We start from the raw sequence: 23,976 nt of genomic DNA, 5'->3' as shown, positions 1-23,976 counted from the left end.
GATAATTCAAATAATCAATTTGTTTAAAAGCATTACCCCTTGTCCTATCTAAACAGGACCAACAAAATAATAATGCCAGTTATTATAGAATAGAGGAGGGGGAAACATACTTTCCCTTGTTTAAAATTTATTGAATAATCAGAATCAGGGGAAAATGTAGTTGAGAGGATATGTATAGGAAAGGAGTTCCCTAATTAAACTTTTTTCACCTTCCCTATCCCAGACTTACATACAAAATGCAACATATGTAATAGATGTATAAATGAGCAAAAAACTAGTGCGTAACAAATCTGCAATCCAATAATTTGTACTTGAATATTTTAGCAAAAACTGACTGTGACTTCACAGGCTAATTTTCAGATTAATGAGTTTTTGCTACATGTTCTCTGAGCTCTGTGCCAAAATATATTCCCTTTCTTGCACTGAAACAACACTGACATGTATCAAACTATTTCTTTTGCATGGGCTTAAGCATACTTTGTCTTTCTGCTTTTTGTAGATTTGTACATATTAGACACACATCTTTGGGTTTTAATTATAAAATTAACGTAGACAGCAACCAGAAGTAAAGCTGACAAATCTAATTTCCCAAGTAACTCAATATCATCAGGATCTCTGAGGAGGAAAAGCAAAAATTATGTTCAAGGGGTTACAAAAATATTTCTAAAGGGACAAATTGACCAAAACCCAAACAAAAACAAAACAAAAAACCAACAACCCCCCCCCAACCAAACAAAAGCCCCAATAAACAAAATACCAAACAAAAAAGCTAATTAGATTAATAAAGGAGCACTTTCCTAGTGTCACATTCCATTATTTGTCACTGTTCAAGAGAATGTGATGGCATTTCAAACATGAAATGACTTTTCATACTGCTTCCAAAGCCAGACAGGGGTAAAAGCGATTAGATATACATTGTAAACACATCTTTAAAGAAAATAGTTTCTAAAAATAGTTGTTTAATGACCCTACACAGTACTGTGCTAGCTTAAATCATGTGAACTCCCTCCCATTTCTTAGAGTTAATCTAAAATATTTTTCAAAGTGATTGACCTGTCCCCTGACAGAAAAAGAGGATTGCTGTAAGGTAAGCAGAGAAAGCTGTCAAATGACCAGTCACAGCCAAGCTGAGAGCTGCACTGATCTGCAAGAGGCATAGGGAGCTTTCATGTCCCACAACAAAATGTCACAGGTACAAAAAAGATGGTCCTGGACATACAAAAATAACATTAAAAAAACCCCAAAACACACATGAAAGTACAATGCCAGCCAGCAGTTGATTTTTTTTCTGCCAGAAGGAGGTCAGAAAATGCCAAGAAACTCTGAGAGAACTATGTAATTTGCCCTCGTAAGACCACATCTGGAGTGCTGTGTCCAGTTCTGGGCTCCCCAGTTCAAGGGACAGGGATATGCTGGAAAGAGTCCAACAGAGAACTACAGGGATGATTAAGGGACTGGAACATCTGTCATATGAGGAAAGGCTGAGAGACCTGGGGCTGTTTAGTCTAGAGAAGAGAAGACTAAGAGGGGATCTTATTAATGTCTACAAATAGAGAGTGATGAGGGTCAGGAGAGCTCGAGCCTAAGGGTCGACGGTGCTGGATGGACGGAGTCCTCCCCGGATGCCAGCCATGGACGGGAGTGAAGGGAAGAAGAAGAAACAGGAAAGAAGGAAGTTGTCTTCTGTGATCTCTGACCTTCCTCTGAGCTTACGTAGATATATGGAATGGAATATCTCTGGCCAATTTTGCTGTTTGTCTAATTCAGCCTCCTACGGGGGGGTCATAGATCTCCCTGTAGTGCCTGAGCCGGCAGAGTGAAGATGCGACCTTGAAGACCCAGCAGTTAGAAAAACATTCCAATGTCTTATCAGCCTAGCTAGAACAGAATGTTGCTAGTTAAAAGAAAGCTCACTGAAGGAAAAAAAAAAATCAGTACAAGGAAAATTGGCTTGATCCTGGCTCAAACCAGGACACTCACCAACCTCACAGTGAAGAATTTCATCCTAATATCTAACCTAAATCTACCCTATTTCACTTTAAAGCTGTTACCCCTTGTCCTATAACTACACGCCCTTGTAAAAAGTCCTTCCCCAGCTTTCCTGTAGGCCCCCTTCAGGTACAGGAAGGCTGCTATAAGGTCTCCCCAGAGCCTCCTCTTCTCCAGGCTGAACAGCCCCAACTCTCTCAGCCTGTCTTCATAGGAGAGGTGCTCCAGACCTCGGATCATCTTTGTGGCCCTCCTCTGGACTCACTCCAACAGCTCCATATGCTTTTTGTATTGGGGTGCCCCAATTGGACATGGTACTCCAGGTGGGGTCTCTCGAGAACGGAGTAGAGGGGAGAATCACCTCCCTTGACCTGATGGCCACGCTTCTTTGGATGTAGCCCAGGATACAGACTTTCTGGGCGGCAAGCACGCATTGCCAGCTCATCTTGAGTTTCTCATCAGCCAGCACCCCAAAGTCCTTTTCTTCAGGGCTGTTCTCAATCCATTCTTGACCCAGCCTGTATTTGTTCTTGGGATTGGCCCAACCCATGTGTAGGACCTTGCACTCGGCAAGGTCTCCATCTGGACATTGACCCATTGAACGCTGCTCTTTGAGCGCGACCATCCAGCCACTTCCTTGTCCACGGAGTGGTCCACCCATTGAATACATGTTTTTCCAATTTAGAGACCAGGATGTCGTGACAGACAGTGTCGAATGCTTTGCACAAGTCCAGGTAGATGATGTTAGTTGCTCTTCCCTTGTTCACCGATGCTGTGGCCTCATTGTAAGAAACCACCAAATTTTTCAGGCATGATTTTCCCTTGGTGAAGCCATGCTGGTTGCCACCAACCACCTCCACATTTTCCATGTGCCTTAGCATAGTCTCCAGGAGGATCTGCTCCATGATCTTGCTGGGCACAGCGGTGAGACTGACTAGCCTGTTGTTCCCCAGGTCTTCCTTTTTTCCCTTTTTGAAAATGAGGGTGATGTTTCCCCTTTTCCAGTCCGTGGGAACTTCACCAGACTGCCATTACTTTTCAAATATGATGGAAAGTGACTCTGCAACTTCATCCACCACTTGCCTCAGGAGGCACGGGTGGATCTCATCAGGTCCCATGGACTTCAGGTTCCTTAGATGGTCTTGAGCCTGATCTTCTCCTACCGTGCGTGGCTCTTCATTCTCCCAGTCCCTGCCTTTGCCTTCTGTGACTTGGACGTTGTGACTTGAGCACTTGCTGATGAACGGTGAGGCAAAAAACCCATTGAGAACCTCAGCCTTCTCCGTATCCCGCATGACCAGGTCTCCTGTTTCTTCCTTCTGGAGAGCAACCACATTTTCCCTAGTCTTCCTTTTATCACTGACGTACCTGTAGAAGCTTTTCTTGTTGCCCTTGGTGTCCCAGGTCAGATCTAATTCTGTCAGGGCTTTAGCTTTTCTAACCTTCTTCTCCCTGGCTGCTTGGACAACTTCTTTGTAGTCCTCCCAGGTGACTTGTCCTTGCTTCCACCCTCTGTAGGCTTCCTTTTTGTGTTTGAGTTTCTCCAGGAGCTCCTTGTTGATCCATGCAGGCCTCCTGGCATTCTTGTCTTCCTCCCTCTTTGCTGGAATGCATTGCTCCTGGGCTTGAAGGAGGTGATCCCAGTACTGACACTTGAGGAACATCACTCATCACTGATTTCAACTTGGGCACGGAGCCATTGACCACTACTCTTTGACTGTATCCAGCCAGCCAATTCTTATCCACAGAGTGGTCCACCCTTTGAATTCATTTCTTATCAATTTAGGGACGAGAATGTTGTGCAGGACAGTGTTGAACACTTTGTATGAGTCCAGGTAGATGACATCACTTGCTTTCCCCTTGTCCACTGATGATATACGATTGGAATAAACTAACAGCTAGAAAGACACTGCCCAGTTGGTACAGGCTTTGTATTGGAGTCCTGTCTCTAGGGTAAATTAATAATTTTAATAAGAGATTTTTGTGAAGATTAAAGTCAGGCTTCCCAGACTTTGTTCTAAAAGTACTTGCTATGCTGAAGTAGTTAATGCAGTCAAAGGGTGGAGAAGGTGGGGTTGTATTGCATTAAAACCAGCCCTTGCTATTGTGCTACGAACCGTTGTGTTTTATTCATACAATCATAGAATGGTTTGGGTTGGAAGGGACCTTAAAGATCATCTAGTTCCAAACCCTCTGCATGGGCAGGGACACCTCAGGTTGCTCAAGGCCCTATCCAACCTGGTTTTGAAGACCTCCAGGGAGGGGCCATCCACAACTTCCCTGGGCAACCTGTTCCAGCATCTCACCACCCTCACAGGAAAGAACTTTTTCCTAATGTCCAACCTGAATCTCCCCTCTTTAAGCTTCAAACCATTGCCCCTTGTCCTCTCACTATACACCTGTGTAAAAAGCCCTACCCCAGCTTTCTTGTAGGCCCCCTTCAGATATTGGAAAGTTGCTATAAGGTCACCATGGAGCCTCCTCTTCTCTAGGCTGAACAACCCCAACTTCCTCAGCCTATCTTCATAGGGGAGGTGCTTCAGCCCTCTGATCATCTTCGTGGCTCTCCTCTGGGCACGCTCGAGGAGTTCTATGTCCTTCTTATGTTGGGGACTCCAGAACTGGACACAGTACTCCAGGTGAGGTCTCACCAGAGCAGAGTAGAGGGGAGAATCACCTCTCTTGACCAGCTGACTTTGCTTCTTTTGATGCAGCCCAGGATACGGTTGGCTTTCTGGGCTGCAAGTGCATATTGACAGCTCATGTTAAACTTGTTAAACTTCTATTGTTGAAACAGATACTGTATACAGCAGTTCTTACTGTAGTTTGTTTTGAGGAGCCAAGGAAAAACTTGCTGCTCTTCTTCAAATCAGGTTTCTGTTAAGTTCACCTTCTAAATAAATACTTCTTTATTTAAATTGCTAGCATAGAAAATATTCCCTGTGGTGAGAATTTATGAGATGGAAAAATTTTATTTGCTCTTCAGAATTTTAAATGAGTCTTGTCATTAAAAAGGTCTGAAAGTCTTATGGGCATATGTTGTAGGATAGAAGAGCAATTACCTGATAGGTAATGCCATTTTCCTTTTTCTACCAGAAAGAAAACTTAAACTGAAAGTTGAGTTGATTCTGAGGGGTAAATTCTGCCTGAATGACCTATTAATAAAAAAAAGCTTATTTTTTTAGTTTTGTTAGCATGCAAACTCTAAAACGTCTTGTGTCATAGAGTTCAAGAGTCTGCAGGAATAGATATGTCTAATTCAGAGAATTTTTTTATTTTTTTTTTAACCTACCTTGTATAGTAAGAGCTCATCAAATTGCACTTGCTTTTTGAAGCACTTGGCGCAAATTCTTTTTAGAGATTATTCTTTATAGTGACAAATGTAATTCTCAAATATTGTCTCTGGGTACAGGCTAGATGAAAAATGTGAATTTGCCATGAACAGTTTACTTAATTTAAAAAGGCATAGCTAAATAACAATGTTATTATTGGAGCTTCTTTAAAAAACAACAAAAAACAAATCCCCCAAAACCCCAACCAACCAACAAAACAAAAAAGAACTGCAAAAAAATCCCTAACCCCAAACAAAACCCTGCCCTCAAACACTGCCATCACTCCCTCCCCTCCAGCTATTTGTAGTCAACCTGTCATTTGTCATACTTGTGAATGATTTGTGCTGTTTCACAGAGGGATAAAGAAATGGAATTCTGGTGTGTTTTCTTAGTAATAATAATAACAATAATAAAAAATTGATGATATGGAATATCCCCTTGGTCATTTGGGGTCAGCTGTCCAGGCTGTGTCCCCTCCCACCTTCTTGTGTACCCCCAGACTCTTGCTGGCAGGGTCCTGCAAGAAGCAGAAAAGGCTTCTCTGTGTAAGCACTGCTCAGCAATAACCAAAACATCCCTGTGTTATTGCTGTTTTCAGCACAAATCCAAAACATAGCCCCATGCTAGCTACTATGAAGAAAATCAACTCTATCCCAGCCCAAACCAGTACATGTATACCGACACAGCTTATGATATTCTTTCTTCAGCGGACCGTTTATCTAGTGTAATGTTTCTGGACACATTAAGAATCTCATGACTGAGATTTTGATTTAATGTTTAAAAAAAGGCACTAAGCCTATAGATTATCTTGGCTGTTTTCTCATGTCATGTGCATGCAAATATTAATATAAAAGTATAAATCGTTCCTGTTTTTTATTAAAAAACCCCAAATAATCCCCCCCTCCAAACCCAAACCCAAACCAACCAAACAAAAAAAACCACACGCACAAAAAAAATCCCACAACAACCCTACAGCCTGCAAGCACTACAATGATCAGGGTTACTACTTTTTTGTAAGGTGTTGTCCTTATACAACTCCTCCCCACCCCCCAATTTGTCACCTAAAAGAACAAGGCAAAAAGTATGAGCTAGCTGGCTAACCACAGATGTTCATTACTTGTATTATGTGCAGATAGCATTTTGTGGTGAGTGGGAGTAATTTACTAGTTTAAAAATACAGACTGATATAATGGAAGCTGTGAGTCAATTGATTGCTTTGAATAATTTTGGCAATACAATGCTCTTCAGTAATTTATTAGATAGGATAATTTTTGTAGCTTATAATTTTTATTACACTGAGTTTATTTGTTGTACTTACGAGTAGTTACCTTTAGGCTTGACTTGTGGAATGGAAACTTTTAAATCTTATGGCATATTTTGTTCATCTGGAATGACTTTACCCCCAAAACAGTAAGGCGTAGAGTCTGTTCAAAGTCAGGATTGTATTCTCAGAATTTAGGGCCAGAATGGACTGAGACTTTTGTCTGACTGCCTGTGTATCAAACCATTAACTTCCACACAGTTGCCCTTGCATTGAACATAACTGCTTTTGACTAAAATGTGAACTATCCTAGACACAAGGAATCTGGTCTTGATTTGAGGATTCTAAGGATGCAGGATCTACAGGGGGTTTTGTTTGCTTGTTCCAATGGTTAATCGTGCTAACTGCTGAAAACATAAATCTAATGCAAATTGGTATCTGATTCCAGAACCTAACTCCTGTTATGCCTTTATCTACTAGCAAGAGCCTTTTAATACTGATCCCAGTTGTCTTTTTTTGATAACTAAATGGATAGTTTTCTCTGTGAGGCCTTTTTTCCCCTCAATCCTCACTGCCTGTGCAGCGTTTCTTAAATTTGTTTTCACAGAGGCACCATCAGCTTCTCTGATTTGCTTTCTTTTGGCCTGTGATTCCATGTTTTGCGCCAGGACGTGTTGGTCCATTATGATCCCAGTAAGAAAGGCACTCAGACTCTGTAAGGTATAATTCTAAATGCTATTTATTAGAGCTAACGCTGTAAGGAAAGAATAGCATAGATAAACACACGCCCCTTTTACATGTTGGGAGCCCTGAGTGGTATAGCATCGAAAGAGGACTCTGACCTACGTGCAGCGTACCATGCAGTCACTATCCATGGATGAGATTCTTCCCTTTTGGTCTTTCAAGCTATTATAGGATTTTCTTACAAGGGAACTGCTCTATTTATCATATCTACAGTCAAATTATGTTAACGGGAACTTCTTGCTGCACTGTTAAATAAAAGCAAGGTCGCACACATGGAATAATCACTGGTACTGAGTGGGAGCTGCCTGCAGGCTCCTGCGTTCAAATGAGGTGCCTTTCTTGAACCCATGCTGGCTGGGCCTGATCACCTGCTTGTCCTGCACATGCAGTGTGAGCGCATTCTAGATGAACTGCTCCATGGTTTTCCCCGATACCAAGGTCAGGCTGACAGGCCCGTAGTTCCCTGGATCCTCCTTCCAGCTCTTCTTGTAGATTTGCTAACCTGCAGTCTACTGGGACATCCCCTGTTAGCCAGGACTGTTGATAAATGATGGAGAGAGGCTTGGCAAGCTCCTCTGCCAGCTCACTCAGTACTCTCGGGTGGATCCCATCTGGCCCCATCGACTTGTGAGTGTCCAGGTGCTGTAGCAGGTCATTAACTGCTTCCTCCTGGATTATAGGGGGTTTATTCTGCTCTCTGTCCCTGTCTTCCCGCTCAGGGGTTGAATACCCTGAGGACAACTGGTCTGACTATTAAAGACTGAGGCAGAGAAGGCATGAAGTACCTCAGCCTTTTCCTCATCCTTGGAGGTAGTGTTCCCCCCGCACGCAGTAAAGGATGCAGATTCTCTCCTTGGCTCTCTTTTTGTTGTTAATGTATTTGTAAAAGAATGTTTTTTATCTGTTACGACAGGCAAAACAGACTCAACTTGGGGAAGATTAACTTATTGCCAATTAGTAACAGAGTAGGATAGTGAGAAACAAAACTAAGAACACCTTTCCCCTCCCCACACCCTCTTATTCCCAGTCTTACCTTCACTCCTGAGTCTTGTATCTCCTCTTCCCACTAGTGATACAGAGGGGTGGGGGTTGCATTCAATTCATAACACTTCATCTCTGCTGCTCCTTCCTCCTCGCACTGTTCCCCTACTCCATTATGGAATCCCTCTCACAGAATACAGTCCTTGAAAGAACTGTTCCAGCATGGGACATTCTCCACATGGAATAATCGCTGGTACTGAGTGGGAGCTGCCTGCAGGCTCCTGTGTTCAAATGAGGTAGCTGAGTTTATCCTGTGGCCAAGGACTATGTGCAGCACAACACGGCCCTGAAGACCAAGTTGTAAGTGTAGTGCAACACGGCATAGGTCTGGGTGTACTTGGATTAACTGTTATGTGGACCACTAACTCCTCAATGTACAATGGTCTTTCTGTCAGGATCACTACAGTCCGTTGCTGAGCTGGCTGGAACTAGCTATATCTGGCACAGGGCAGCCCCAGGCCTCTTCTCACAGAGGCCATCTCTGCAGTCCTCCCCTGAGTGTATCACGTGCAGGCTGCATGCTCAAGTATTATGGAAACATCCTGCTGGCTGATTAGCTAGATCCGTTTCTGTATGGATATAAGAGAGGACTCACGGAACAATAAAGTAGTCGCTTTGCACTGCAAGACGGCTCGTGCCCTTTGCAGTTATCTCGCCCATCCACCACCAAAACCTTGCTATGTCAACCCCAATACAAATGACTATTTAAAATTAACTCATTTATATACAGCTCGGTCAATTCCTTTTGCTACAGCAGGAACTAAATGAGGGGAATCACTCAGACTGCCAAATTCTCCACCACCTAGAATGTTAATCAACCCGTTGAAGCATGGAAGTGTTGTCCCAAAAGCAGGGTCTGTCACCTGGTGTGCAAGAAGCCGATCCGCACACAGAGTCGAGATATTTGCTTTAATATCCAGTTCTGCGCAGAAAAGGGAGCCAGGTGGTATCCCACAAAGCAAGCTCAGCTTTCCGAAATGCAAGTGTTACTTTTATACACAGAAACATGTAAAATAATCTCTAGTTATATTCTATCACTCGTATACGTGATTGGTTAACTAGTTCTTTGCTTCCATTTAAAGTGACAGTGCTTAAAAATTTCACTAGGCATGCTCAAAGCATAGGGGACTTTTTTGTTTGTAAGTTGTTAGCCTATGGGTGGGTATTTTAGTATGCTAATAATACATTCATATGATGATTATATATATTAATACAGTGAGTCCAATTAGTCAGTGTTTTCTACCTAGTGCTCAAGGCTGAAACCAAGATAAGTTGTGGGGAGTATTCCCTTCCATCCCTTCTATCTGTCTTGCCGGCCTGTTTCTCAAGGATGGGCTGTTGACCACTTGGGACATGTTTTTCTCTTATTCTTGCCATCTCAGTGTTGTGTAAGCTCTGCTTTTATTCTGCATGTCTCTTTGTTCTCTTTTATGTGACTTTTTTCCCAAAAAAATTTTACTTCTTTCAATTAATAACTGACATCAATTCCCCCCTTCGAGACTTGAATCTATTCATCATTTTAATCATTGAAGTCTCACTCATGTATTTCCCCTCCTGGACATATTTTCCCAGTAGTATTTTAGCAAGTTCGACTGTGTTTTCTCTTTACGAAGATTGGAAGGAAGCTCATTAAGCCTGAGTAACATGGCCATATTCGGAGTTCTTTTTGAGAATAGAGCTTAGCTACAGCATCTTAAAGTGCATTGTAGAACTACATAAAAACACACAAATGTAAAAAAACCACACAAATATAAAAATTACTACCAATTCTGCAATTCTTCTAAGCCAACTACCTAAGTCTGGAAACCAAGAAGTAAGCCAATTCCATGTTTCAGTAAATCCAAGAGAGGTATCATCCTTTTATCTCGTGTAAAACTCAGGTTTGTCATCAGATGTCATTCAGGTCTGTGAATATTCTTCCACTCTGATCCACGTACACAGCAGCTTGTATTTATTACTGTGCGTATTCCCCCCCCCTTTGATGCCAAGAGCATATCTAAGGTCATCCTATCCTGTATCGCAATTTTTGCCAATTGTGAGACCTCCTCTTGGAGGGCTGTGATTGCATCAGCAGTCTTGTTTTTAATTGTCTCAATCACTGCTGAGGTATTATTGTTTTTTCCAGGTTACTTACTCCCAGCCAAGGGACAAACCGTCTGGCAACGGAGTGAAATGCCATATTTCTCCTAACCAGGGGGTTGCTACCCCTTTAGTTTCTTTTTGATAAGTTTCTGGGTCATATGTGTTTGTCATTTTTCAATTTTTTTATAATGGCCACGTGAGGGACTACAGCACCTAATGTGCAAATTCCTGATCAGTTTGCTGGTAACACCTTTCTAGCTTGGTCTCCACATATCCAATATGTGGAGATATCCAATCTGTCACCACATATCCATATGGAGACCTGTGACAAGTGGTGTTCCCCAAGGCTCGGTACTCGGACCGGTGCTATTTAACGGCTTTGTCGGCAACATGGACAGTGGCATTGAGTGCACCCTCAGCAAGTCTGCTGATGACACCAAACTGTGTGGTGCAGTCGACATACTGGAGGGAAGGGATGCCATCCAGAGGGACCTTGACAGGCTTGAAGTGGGCTCATGCAAACCGCATGAAGTTCAGCAAGGCCAAGTGCAAGGTCCTGCGCCTGGGTCGGGGCAATCCCAAGCAAAAATACAGTCCGGAGGAGAAGGACTTGGGGGTGATGGTGGACGAGAAGCTCAACATGAGCCAGCAATGTGCGCTTGCAGCCCAGAAAGTCAACTGTGTCCTGGGCCGCATCAAAAGAAGCGTGGCCAGCAGGTCAAAGGAGGTGATTCTGCCTCTTTACTCGGCTCTCGTGAATCGAGTCAGTTTGCAGCGGTAAAAGCCATCCAGCTGGCTTTGGACATTGCTGAGCAAGAGGGGTGGCCGAGACTCTGTCTCTACACTGACTCGTGGATGGCAGCAAATGCCTTGTGGGGTTGGCTAAAGCAGCGGCAGCAGAACAACTGGCAGCGAAAAGGTAAACCTATTTGGGTTGCTGACCTGTGGAAAGACATTGCAGCTCGGATAGAGAAACTGGTGGTAAAAGTGCATCATGTAGATGCACACGTGCCTCTGAGTTGAGCCACTGAGGAACATCGACACAACCAACGAGCAGATGAGGCTGCTCAAGTGTTCCAAAGAGACTTAGACTGGGAACATAAGGGCGAGCTCTTTCTGGCTCGATGGGCCCATGACACTTCAGGTCATCAGAGCAGAGATGCAACATACAAATGGGCTCGTGACCGAGGGGTGGACTTAACCATGGACACTATTGCACAGGTGATCCACGACTGTGAGACGTGCTGCAATTAAGCAGGCAAAACGGTTGAAGAGTTTGTGGTATGAGGGGAGGTGGTCAAAGTACAGGTATGGAGAGGCCTGGCAAATTGACTACCTCACACTGCCTCAGAGCCACCAGGGTAAGCGCTATGTGCTTACAATGGTGGAAACAAGTACAGGATGGTTGGAAACATATCCTGTGCCTCATGCCACAGCCAGGAATACTATCCTGGGCCTTGAGAAGCAAATCTTGTGGAGACACAGTACTCCAGAGAAAATTGAATCAGACAATGGGACTCACTTCAAAAACAGTCTTGTCACTGACTGGGCTAAAGAGCATGGCATTGAGTGGATCTACCATATCCTGTAGTATGCACAAGCCTCAGGGAAAGTTGAAAGGTACAGTGGTTTGTTGAAAGCTACCCTAAAGGCCATGGGTGGTAGAACTTTCAAATACTGGGACAAAAATTTGGCAAAGGCCACGTGCCTAGTTAATACCAGGGGATCCATCAATCGGGCTGGTCCTGCTCAGTCAGACCTTTTACACACTGCTGATGGGGATAAAGTCCCTGTGGTATGTGAAAGGAACCTGCTGGGTAAAAGTGTCTGGGTCTATCCTGCTTCAGGCAAAGGTAAACCTGTCCGGGGTGTTGCTTTTGCTCAGGGACTTGGACATACCTGGTGTGTGATGATGAAGGATGGTGAAGTACAATGAGTACCTCAAGGTAATCTGACTGTGGGGGAGAATCCTTAATTTGACAGCTGGTAAAGTACAGAGCCTATATGTAATATATGGTATGGAATAATGGGTGGAATGTCCTGGTTTGAGCCAGGATGAAGCCAATTTTCCTTTTACTGATTTTTTTTTTCCTTCAGCAAGCTTTCTTTTAATTAGTCACAGAGCCTTCTAACTAAGGCTGATAAGAACGGAATGTCTTTCTAACTGCTGGGTCTTCAAGGTCGCATCTTTACTCTGCTGGCTCAGACACTATGGGGAGATCTGTTCAATCCAGCCAAGTCTCTCTCTTTTTCTCTCTCTCCTTCCCTACCTGGGTAGGAGGGGGAGGGAATCGAGAGCACTGTTGTCGAACCTGAGTCAAATGGTGACAGTTATATGCCATCCCAAACTGCTTTTCCCCTGTATCCCATAACATGTCCCGCCCCTCGGCAGCAACCCCCTCTAGTCTGAAAGGTGATCTGGAGAGCTGCTCCTCGTGTCTCATTGTGATGGGTTTTACGCCTGGACAATGGGGCTGATGGTTCTGGTTGGACAGCCCAGGGAGAGACCTGGAAAAGGTGTTTCTCGGGTATCTCTGATTTTGGTTCTTACCTACCATTGTGTGTCCTTGTGCTCCTCTGGGCTTGTGCAGCCTCTGAAGGCCCCTGTAATGCGCCTGGGAGTAGCCCGGCAGGGTATTATTTGGGCTCCCCCTGCTGTCATTGTCTTTCTGAGCTCCACTGTGGGTGTACAGATGAGCTTTATCACATAACCTAACAGTGCCGAAGCTATAGTCTCTAGATTTAAAATTTGTTTCCACATCTGCAGTGTTTGAATCTAGAAATATTAGGGCTGCAAAGAAACAAGTGTCCAGTTTCTAATTTCCACATATATTTTTGTAGTTTGTTACTATTGCTTTTGGCTTCTTGAACCCTAAATACAGAAGGCAGGCAGCAGGCCCCTTGCAATGTAGCATATATCTATATAAGTAAAGATTTTAGCAGAGTCTTTTGTGGTCAAATTGGGAACAGAATTTAAATACCTAATGTGCAAATTCCTGATCAGTTTGCTGGTAACACCTTTCTAGCTTGGTCTCCACATATCCAATATGTGGAGATATCCAATCTGTCACCACATATCCATATGGAGACCTGTGACAAGTGGTGTTCCCCAAGGCTCGGTACTCGGACCGGTGCTATTTAACGGCTTTGTCGGCAACATGGACAGTGGCATTGAGTGCACCCTCAGCAAGTCTGCTGATGACACCAAACTGTGTGGTGCAGTCGACATACTGGAGGGAAGGGATGCCATCCAGAGGGACCTTGACAGGCTTGAAGTGGGCTCATGCAAACCGCATGAAGTTCAGCAAGGCCAAGTGCAAGGTCCTGCACCTGGGTCGGGGCAATCCCAAGCAAAAATACAGTCTGGGTGGAGAATGGATTGAAAACAGTCCGGAGGAGAAGGACTTGGGGGTGATGGTGGACGAGAAGCTCAACATGAGCCAGCAATGTGCGCTTGCAGCCCAGAAAGCCAACTGTGTCCTGGGCCGCATCAAAAGAAGCGTGGCCAGCAGGTCAAAGGAGGTGATTCTGCCTCTTTACTCGGCTCTCGTGAGACCGCACCTGGAGTACTGTGTCTGGTTCTGGAGCCCCCAACATAAGGAAGGCACGGAGCTCCTGGAGAAAGTCCAGAGGAGGGCCACGAAGATGATCCAAGGTCTGGAGCACCTGTCCTATGAAGACAGGCTGAGAGATTTTGGCCTGTTCAGCCTGGAGAAGAGAAGGCTCTGGGGGGACCTCATAGTGGCCTTCCAATACCTGAAGGGGGCCTACAGGAAAGCTGAGGAGGGACTTTTTTCAAGGGCTTGTAGTGAGAGGGCAAGAGGTAATGGATCAAAACTGGAAGAGGGGAGATTTAGGTTAGACATTAGGAGGAAATTCTTTAGTGTGAGGGTGGTGAGACACTGGAACAGGTTGCCCAGGGAAGTTGTGGAAGCCCCATTGCTGGAAGTGTTCAAGGTCAGGTTGGATGGGGCCCTGAGCAAACCTGATCTAGCCAACTAGATGATCTTTAAGGTCCCTTCCAACCCTAGCCATTCTATGAATACCAACATCTTCCTTCTGGGACCAGCCAATTTCTACGAAAAGGCCGTCCCATTGAAAAAGTTTGGGGACTTCCTGAATATCTTCCAACAAAGACTGTATCCCTTAGACAGTTTACCTTATCCATGGCTTTTGAGGGGCTGCACCTTTGTATACAAGTGCAGTACTTATTACTTGGTATTGGGGTAGTTATGTCACAGTTTGACTCAGGATCGACAACAATGCTCTTTATCCCCTCCCCCTCCCACCCAGGTAGGGAAGGAGAGAGAGAAAAAGAGAGAGACTTGGCTGGATTGAAAACTAAACTACACAGCTTTAATTAAACACTAATGATATAAGAAAATATATACAATTATACACAAATGTGTTCAGGTATGAGCAAAAGCCTCTCGCCTCCCCCCACCCCCAGCAACTCCCACAGCACTCTCCTTAGCTGCGAACAGTCCCAAAGAATCCTGGACTGCTGCTGGAGAAAAGCGGAGAGTGATGAGGGTCAGGAGAGCTCGAGCCTAAGGGTCGATGATGATGGATGGATGGAGTCCTCCCTGGATGCCGGCCATGGACGGAAGAGAAGGGAAGAAGAAGCAGGAAGGAATCACACAGAATCCTAGGGGTTGGAAGGGACCTCGAAAGATCATCTAGTCCAACCCCTCTGCCAGAGCAGGGTCACCTAGAGTACATCACACAGGAACTTGTCCAGGAGGGTTTTGAAGGAAGTTGTCTTCTGTGATCTCTGACCTTCCTCTGAGCTTACGTAAATATATGGAATGGAATATCTCTGGCCAATTTTGCTGTCTGTCTAATTCAGCCTCCTATGGAAAGGGGGGGGGGGGGGGGGTCATAGATCTCCCTGTAGTGTCTGAGCCAGCAGCCCAGAGACATGACCTTGGAGTCCCAGCAGTAGCAAAAACATTCTAGCGTTTTTTATCAGTCCTAGCTGGAACACTTACTCTTAAAAGAGAGCTTACTGAAGGGAAAAAAAAAAGTAAAAGTGGCTTCATCCTGGCTCAAACCAGGACAAGTCCTGAGCATCTATATTAAAGATTGTGTTTACCTAGAGGTTGGTCCAGGAGATATTGGAAGAAATAGGGACACCAATCATAGGTACCCCTTTCTCCGGATGTTTGGAAAAATGAGTACAAATCCAGCAACTGGACTTGTTGCTTGTTTTAGCTATCTCCTGGGCCAAGCTGATGCGCATATTCTTTTTCCAAGGCATGTGAGATGTGTCCATGGCGTATGCTCCCAAATCAGTTATTAGTATTGTCAAGTTCACCAATCCCATACTCTTCTGGATGAGCATGACCTCTGATTAACTTTGATTCTCTACACAGGCAAGATGAAACCACCAAGGTTAATATTGCCATTATACAGAATAATTGGAATCGGGAATCCCAAACCTAGGAATTACCTCTTTCAACAAGATTTTAGTAACTTCCCTGGCCCGATCAGTGCGTCAAGGAAAAGCCTCTGGCCGCCCTGAAAATACTTGTACTGATTACATTTTGGTAACTCAAAAAAATCTATTTGCCAGTATTTCCCTGGAGTGATTCCTCTTTTCATGTTTCCTGCAGGGGTTTCCTTTATATTTGCTCAACAGGTTTTGCATCTTCTCACTAAAAGCTGCTTCATTTTAAGAAGCTTTTAATCAGTCTTCTTGTCTGTTGCCACCAACCATTCTGTCATCAACGTACTGCAACAGTGTGATGTTTTTGGTTGTTACCTTGCCACAGTTCCAGTTCCTTTGCTAGTACGTTACCAAACAGGATGGGGCTGTTCTTGAATCCTTGTGGAAGCATCGTCCAACACAGCTGCGCTTTCCTCCCTGTTGTCAGATTTTCCCATTCAATGCGAAAATGGTTTGGCTTGCTTTGCCCACTGGGATGCAGAAGGAAGTGTCCTTCAAATCCAGAACTGTAAAATAAACATTTGTCTTGGGTATGGATGTAAGCAATGTATATGGGTTGGGAACAACAGGACGCACATCCACAGTTATCCAATTGATTTCTCTCAGATCTTGAACCAACCTGTATTCCTGAGACCGAGGTTTCTTTGCTGGTAATATGGGGATGTTAAATTCAGGTTGGCATTCTCTTAACAGTCCATATTTTAAAAAGGTGTCAATTAATGGTTCCAACCCTTTCTGTGCTTCCAATTTTATGGAATAATGTTTTTCTTACCAGATGAGCTCCAGGCTTTAACTCTGTCTTAACAGGTGTCACGTTCTTTGCTCTACCTGGTTCTTCCGAAGCCCAGACCAGAGGAATCACTGCATCTATCCCTGTGTCTGGAATGTCATCTTCAGGTTCCTTGGTAGAAGGTGCCTCTGGTAGCAGGTAAATCTGTGCCTTCCACACCATCTCCTGGGGAATATGTAACTGCACAGAATTCTCAGGAAAGGTTACTTGAGCATTCAGTTTGCACAACCAATCACGTCCTAATAATGGCAGGGGACATTCTGGCATATAGAGAAACTCATGAGTTACTTATTTCCAATTGCACACTCCATTGGTTTCAGGAATGGCTTTAAAACTCGCTTTCCAGTTGCCCCGATAATCTGTACCGTAATCTTACTTAAAGGTCCCCTACAACGCATAATTTACTGAATTTTATAGCTCCGCTATCTAGTAGAAAACCTATATTTTCATCCCCCTCCCTGCTTAATTGGAACCAGAGGATCAGCTGAGGTCCTTCAGCATAACCAAATTCACATCAGTATCTGGGTTTTCCTTTCCCTTTGCCTTTCTTATTCGGGCACCCATTTTTCCAGTGCCCATCATCCTGGCAAATTGCACACTGATTTGGTCCTAACGGGGCTCGATTTCGGCGATCCCCCACAGGCAATGATCTTACACGTCTCCCTCTACCCAGCCTCTGCTTTTTGCTTGCAATGACACCTGCAATTTCATCCTATTATCTGGGGCTGACTGACCTATAAACGGCATGTTAAACATCTTTCAGTTATCAGGGTCCAAATTAATCCATTTTCTAGTAGTCTCACACAGTCTCTCAAACAAGATTGAGAGTTCCCCATCAGACCCCTGTCTAACCTTATGTAATTTTGACAAGTTTTTCAGTTTGTGGGCCCCGTGCTGAATTCCATAAAAAATAATTTGCTCATATGGTTTAAGTCTTTCCAGATCTCTCTCAGCGTTAGGGTCCCTTTCCAGGTCCTCCCTGGGCATAACCTGATTCTTGTCTTCTTGTGCATATTTACACTCCCCTTCTTTAGCTTTCTCCAAAACTATTCGCTTTTCCTCAGTAGTGAGGAGGGTTTCTAAAAGTGCCTTAATATCCCCCCAGCTGGGGTTATATGTCATCATGATTATTTTGAGTAGCCCATACATCCCCCCCAATTAGCTCAACACCACGTCGCAAATTTTAACACATCAGATGCTGTAACAGGACCATGTGCATAATCCATGTTCTTGGATTCCCCACTCGCCCCCCTTTCGCTCTCCTGGTATGCAGGTGGTGTGGTGCATTTCCAGAGTGGAGAGGAGGAACTGAAGGTACCAGCAATTGCACATCTACATTCTCATCCTCTTCCACCAACTCACAACAATCCTTCCCACTAACACCTTTCTTAATACCCCATTTCTTTTGAATTTCTGGCCTTCCATACAAAGCCCTAAAAGCATCCACATACCGTACTTCATCCCACTTATCCATGCTATGGGAAAACAGCATCAGTTGCAATATAGTGTAATAATTCAAGGATCCATTTTGTGCCCACATTTCCCATATCTAAGCTTATAATTCAGCCACCAGTAATTACAACACAATTCCATTTTCCACGCACCCTGAGCATTTCGAGTCTGCCTCTTTTATGGCACCTGGCCCCACCTCTCCTGGTTGCTTGTTTGTTACAGGTCTGCTGCCTATGATCTTATAACAAAAGCACTCTAGAGGTAATGGCATAAATAAGGTGCCTCAAAAAGCTAAACATTATATTTTGCAGACTGTTTCTGAGCTGGTCACATTCCTGGGGTGGAAGCATAAAAATAATGTCTTTTACATCTGGGGTTGCCATCCACAAGTGGGATGCTCCCTGAATGAGGGTTACCTGTTCTGAGGCATTTGGAGCTGCAACAGTTAAAGGTTCAGTGTTGGCTTTCAGTGACTTGTAATCAGCCCCACTGGCCTTTTGGCTTTTTAACTGGCCAGACAAGACATTTATAGGTAGAGTGTTCTTGAGTGATAACACCTCCTTTCTCTAAGTCAGCTACCACCCATCAATGCCTGAACTTGCAGCAGACACCAGAGAGCACTGCTTCACATTCCTAAGTTTTGACAGAGGTAGTGGCATAGATACCTCTAGCAGATCTATAATTTCAGTCGTGCTCTTGTCAGCCCACATCACCATGATCCTTCCTAGCAAAACTCCAGACTGTACTATTGGAAAGTTTTCATGTCCTGCCAGACGGCAAATCAAACCCTGAGATGTTAGTATTATCAGCACCCACCAATACTTCCACACTGGTCTAGGGCTTCCCAGAGCCGGGTTGCTTGGGGATGCAGCCCAAAGCGGGTGAAAAGCTCAATCTAAGGCTAAATACTGGTACGAGATCGATAACCAACAAGTACCGTAAGGGAACATTAGAAAGAGCTCTGTGAGATAGTCTCCGCTTGTGCGACACCTGTAAAGTAATTTTTGCTGTGGGACATTCTGTTATAGCCCCATCAATTCCTGCGTAGCCCACTTTTCTGTAACTGGGTTTTATGTTTAAGTTTTCTGCCGTTTTTTCTTGTAATTACAGACATTCGCGCCCCATTGTCAATAAGGAAGTTTACATAAATCTTGCTTGGTCCTTTTGGGATGCTAATGACGGGTTCCTTTTGTTTATCTGTGAGCCTTGATAAAACTAACACTCGCCCGGGTGTGGCTCACATTTCTGCCCGGGAATGCAAGTTTTTTGCTTGCTTTTTCCTCGCTGAAGAGGATTCGGTCCCCTCCTGTGAGGGAAACTTGGCACATATAATTCCATCTCGGATTCCTCCGGACGCCTGAAATACTTTTCTTAACATTTTGCCAATTCGGTTGCACTACAGAGTATCTGTTTAGTAAGGACAGCGAATTTGGCCTCCTCACCAACATAAATTACTTCAGTTTTACGGAGTGGCCAGAACTTTGGTGAGTGATCAAATTTGACTTTTGCTTTCTCCATTTTCTCCCCAAGGGCAAGGGCCGGGGCGGGGGGGGGGGGGAGGCTTTCGAGAAGATTGGTTTCTTTTGAGAAACTAGAGAACCCGGGTTTGCTATCAAGGTCCTCATCTCACTGATAAACTACCTTTAAACTTAGATCCCTTTCTCTCACAAAAGCATTTTACAGGCTGTTTTGTAAACATCTCGCTACTTGTTTTTCATCAACTAATGCTTCTTTGGCTTGCTGCCTGCCGCTTTACCCGTTTTACTTCTAATTTTGCCTGTAGTTTTGTAACCAGTTCCTGAAGAGGCTCCTTATCACCTGAGGTTGAGTACGTGAGGGATTTTACCTCTTCCTGTGCAGCTAACGCTGCTGCTCCCAAGACTGCTTTACCCTTACCAGGTTTACACTTCGAGCGGGTTTGCAACAGGGTCATCCTTTCCACCAGGGCAGAAGCATCTGACCAGTGTTCTTGGGCCCATTGTTTTCCCCCAGGAGAGGCTTTGGCCTTAACCTTCTGCCGGCGGCAAGGGAAGCAAGCAGTCCAGAATCAATGTGATTGATAAAGCAAGCTCCGATTTATTGAATACACAGTGTTACTTTTATACCCTTTTCCAAACCTACATGTAGTGAATTCATTGGATAGTAACCACGCATAGTGATTTCACTGGACGGCAACTACTTGCAGTGATTTTACTGGATAGTAACACACATCTGAGTTCCAGGGTTCTTCCTTGTTTTCTATTATTCTACTTCTCTACCTTGTCCTTGAGTTAGTTTAAGCTAACAGAGATTGTTTATACTTGTGTTAGGCTAAAAAAAGAGATTGCTTGTACAGCTGCTGTTTGTGCTACACTCTCAAGGCCTCTCGAGGAGATAGCAGGGGCCCATGGCCCTGCTGCTCAAGCCATTCTTCAACAACCTTCTCCAAAAATTCCTCCAGTGAAGGGGTGTCTGCTATCAACTATCCATGGTGTCTGCTATCAACTCAGAGGGGCTTAACAGTGCAGAAGGGTACCCCTTTTTTCCTCCCCTCCTCACTTCTGCACGGCTCCACTTAGTATCGAGACACCCACAACAACAAATCTAGACCCCCAAAGTGGTCTTTTGCACTCATATTGACTTTTATCCTAGAATGATCACTGAGGCTGGTGTATGGCTTACGAAAGACTGGGCAGAACCCCCTTGCTTTCTAAACTCCCTCACTCTCATGAGGAGCCTAGGCGCGGCTGGATTCTGCCTTTCCTGGTGCAAGTCGTACAGCAGCTGCACCTCTTTGCCTGGAGATTCCCAATATTCCTCAGTCCAGCTACACCCTTTTGGGGTTGGGCAAGCTTTATAATATTTTCTTCAGTTTTAACAAGTCAAGATCAGGCGTGACCCAGGTTGCCATGACCTTCCCCTGGATAAATCAGTTCTTTCTGCAGCCCAGCTGTTATCCCCTTTCACAGGACCTCCTCAGCGCTTCTCACAGAGAATCCCACTTCTGACAGCAATTAAATGTCACGTCCCACAAGTTGGGTATGGCACTGTTGCGTCCCACAAAGTGAGCATGGCTCCCCAGAGGTGGGGGCCCAAACTAAATATCACGTCCCACAAAGTGGGCACAGGTAGAGTTCCCCAGAGGTGGGGGTCGACCCAGGGAGATTTGGATCCAATCCTCCTCTCTTAATTAATCTCTTTTACCAACCCAGTTGGCGAGATTAATCTCTGGAATTCTCTGTGCGGTATTCTAAGAGTAAGACCGTTACCCAGGAGACTTATACAAAACATGACTTAAATTGAGTGAGATTATAAAGCTTGTCAAAAAAACCCCACACAACAATATCACTCTCAAAGCAACAGATTGCAACTAGCAGAACTTAGCAAAATGGTACTTTCAAAACAACAGGTTACAACTGGAAAAAAACTTAGCAAAATTAGAAATTATGTTACCCTTACGTGCCGAGAATAAGGTTAGAAACAGAGAAGAGCGAGCGAGAGAAAGAAAGAGGGGATAGGAAAGATATCACCACCCTTGGATCCAACAATGATCTCTGTATGACGTTGTGATCCTTCCTCTTTTATGGCACCTGGCCCCATCTCTTCTGGTGAGGCTCGGCCTACTTTGCACAGACTCGGTGTTGGATTCCGGAATGTTCTGGAAATGAGTCGGTGGGGCACAGGGGTCCAGGTGATCACTTGACCCCCCCCATCTGGGTTGACCGAGCAATGACCTTTATTTTCACGCATGCGCTCTGTCCTTAAACAGGAAAGTGGTCTTTTGCAAGGTGGCACTGTGCCTCCACGGGGCTTCTCTTGCTGGCCACCGTTCCTTATCAAGTGTCCCATTTATCAGGGTGGCTGCCAAAGGAGAGGCTCCCCTTGCAAGGACAGTGCCCAGTTTATCAGGGTGGTTCCCGAACGAGGGGCTCTCCTTGCGCGAACAGGGTCCAGGTGGCTTATCGAATGAGGACCCCACCCGAGCACAATGTCTGGTATGTCAGGGCGGCTGTTTTGAGACAATTATTCATTTTGGGACTCTACAGCAATATAGTGTAATAATTCAGGGATCTGTTTTGTGGCCACATTTCCCATATCTAAGCTTATAATTCGGTCACCAATAATTACAACACAATTCCGTGTCATTAGAATGTTCCCAGATATTTTCCAGTTTTTAGGGATGCATCCCTCTCACAGAATACAGTCCTTCAAAGAACTGTTCCAGCATGGGCCCTTTCCATCCCTTCTCATGTGTTGTCCCAAAAGCGGGGTCCGTTACCCGGTGTGCAAGAAGCCGATCCGCACACAGAGTCGAGATATTTGCTTTAATATCCAGTTCTGCGCAGAAAAGGGAGCCAGGTGGTATCCCACAAAGCAAGCTCAGCTTTCCGAAAACACAAGAGCTACGTTTATACACTGGAACGTGTCAAATTACTTTATCTCTAATTATATTCTATCACTCGTATACATGATTGGTTAACGAGTTCTTTGCTTCCATTTAAAGTGACAGTGCTTAAAGATTTCAACATGCATGCTCAAAACATAGGGGGAGCTTTTTGTTAGTAGGGGTCCCTCTAGCCCATGGGTGGGTATTTTAGTATGCCAATAGTACATTCATATGCTAACGGTATGTTAATATGGCAAGTCAAATTAGTCAGTGTTTTCTACCTAGTACTCAAGGTTATAGCTATTCTCACACCAAGATAAGTTGTGGGGAGTATGCCCTTCCATCTGTCTTGCAGGCTTGTTTCTCAAGGACGGGTTCTTGATTACTTGGGACGTGTTTTTCTCTCAAACTTGCTGTTTCAGTGTTATGTAAGCTCTGTTTTTATTCTGTGTCTCTCTTTTTTTCTCTCTCTTATGTGATTTTCCCCAAAATTTTACTTACGTCAATTAATAACTGACATCACATGGGGTACAGTTCTTCAGGAACAGACTGTTCTAGCGTGGGTCCCCCACAGGCTGCAGTTTCTGGCAGACAGCCTGCTCCTGCATGGGCTCCTCTCCATGGGCTGCAGTTCCTGCCAGGAGCCTGCACCAGCTTGGGGTCTTCCATGGGCTGCAGTGTAGGTATTTGCTCCAATGTGTTGTGTGGTGGATGAAGACACGGACTCCAGGGTGAGAAGCCCCTTTTCTTTCCCATGGCTATTCTCCACATCTTCTTTTTTGTTTTTTTCAGTAGCAACTCAAGATGAGAGTGAACATAATCTGGGCTTTGGCGTTTTACTATCCTCAAATGGATATCCAGATGGAACCACTTGGTGATTCATGCCAGCTGCAGGCTTTGTGGCCTGTCCTCTTCCTCCTGGATGGCTCCCTTATAACAGAGGAGGCCATCCCTCACATCAAGGTCTGGTATGGCATGTGTCCCCACCGCTCAATGCCTGCTGGGTTGCAGCCAACAGCGGAGCTCAAGTTTCTTCTTGGTGGCAAACACAGAGGCCAACCCAGTCTTGCCCTTGACTGTGGTAGGAGGTGCTTGACCAGTCCCAGTCCTTTCATCTGCTTATCAATGCAGAACTTCACCTGCCTCATCCAGTAACAACTCACTCCTGTGACGAAGCACACACAGATTTGCATTAATAGTATCACTACAACAGGGTACAACAGCGCATTGAAGATCCCGGTAGCCGTGAGGGACCAGTCAGAGAAAAATTTCCCACCGTCGTATTCTCCCACCCTCTTAATGCATTCCCAATCACAATGCAGATGCAATTATTAAGCTACTAATTCCCTACACAAAGCAGTACTACAAATTACAGTTTCGGGAAAAAACACGGTTTATATGCCCTCTCCAAGGGGGATGAGGTTCTGACACATGGGACCAACATGTGTCACAAGTCGTCCTGCCCAGGTT

The 23,976-nt window shown here is 44.7% G+C and overlaps 1 protein-coding gene across 4 annotated transcripts in view; it reads left to right on the top strand.

The window, feature by feature from the left end:
• The window catches only part of LOC127395201 (polycomb group RING finger protein 3-like), a 122,788-nt gene that overhangs the window by 1,181 nt on the left and 97,631 nt on the right, over window positions 1-23,976 (top strand). The gene's annotated exons all lie outside the window — the stretch shown is intronic.

This window comes from Apus apus, chromosome W (genome assembly GCF_020740795.1).
Source record: "Apus apus isolate bApuApu2 chromosome W, bApuApu2.pri.cur, whole genome shotgun sequence".
In the NCBI taxonomy this organism is placed as follows: Eukaryota; Metazoa; Chordata; class Aves; order Apodiformes; family Apodidae; genus Apus; species Apus apus.
The sequence above is the reverse complement of the archived record's forward strand: the minus strand, read 5'-3'. Positions and strand labels throughout refer to the sequence as shown.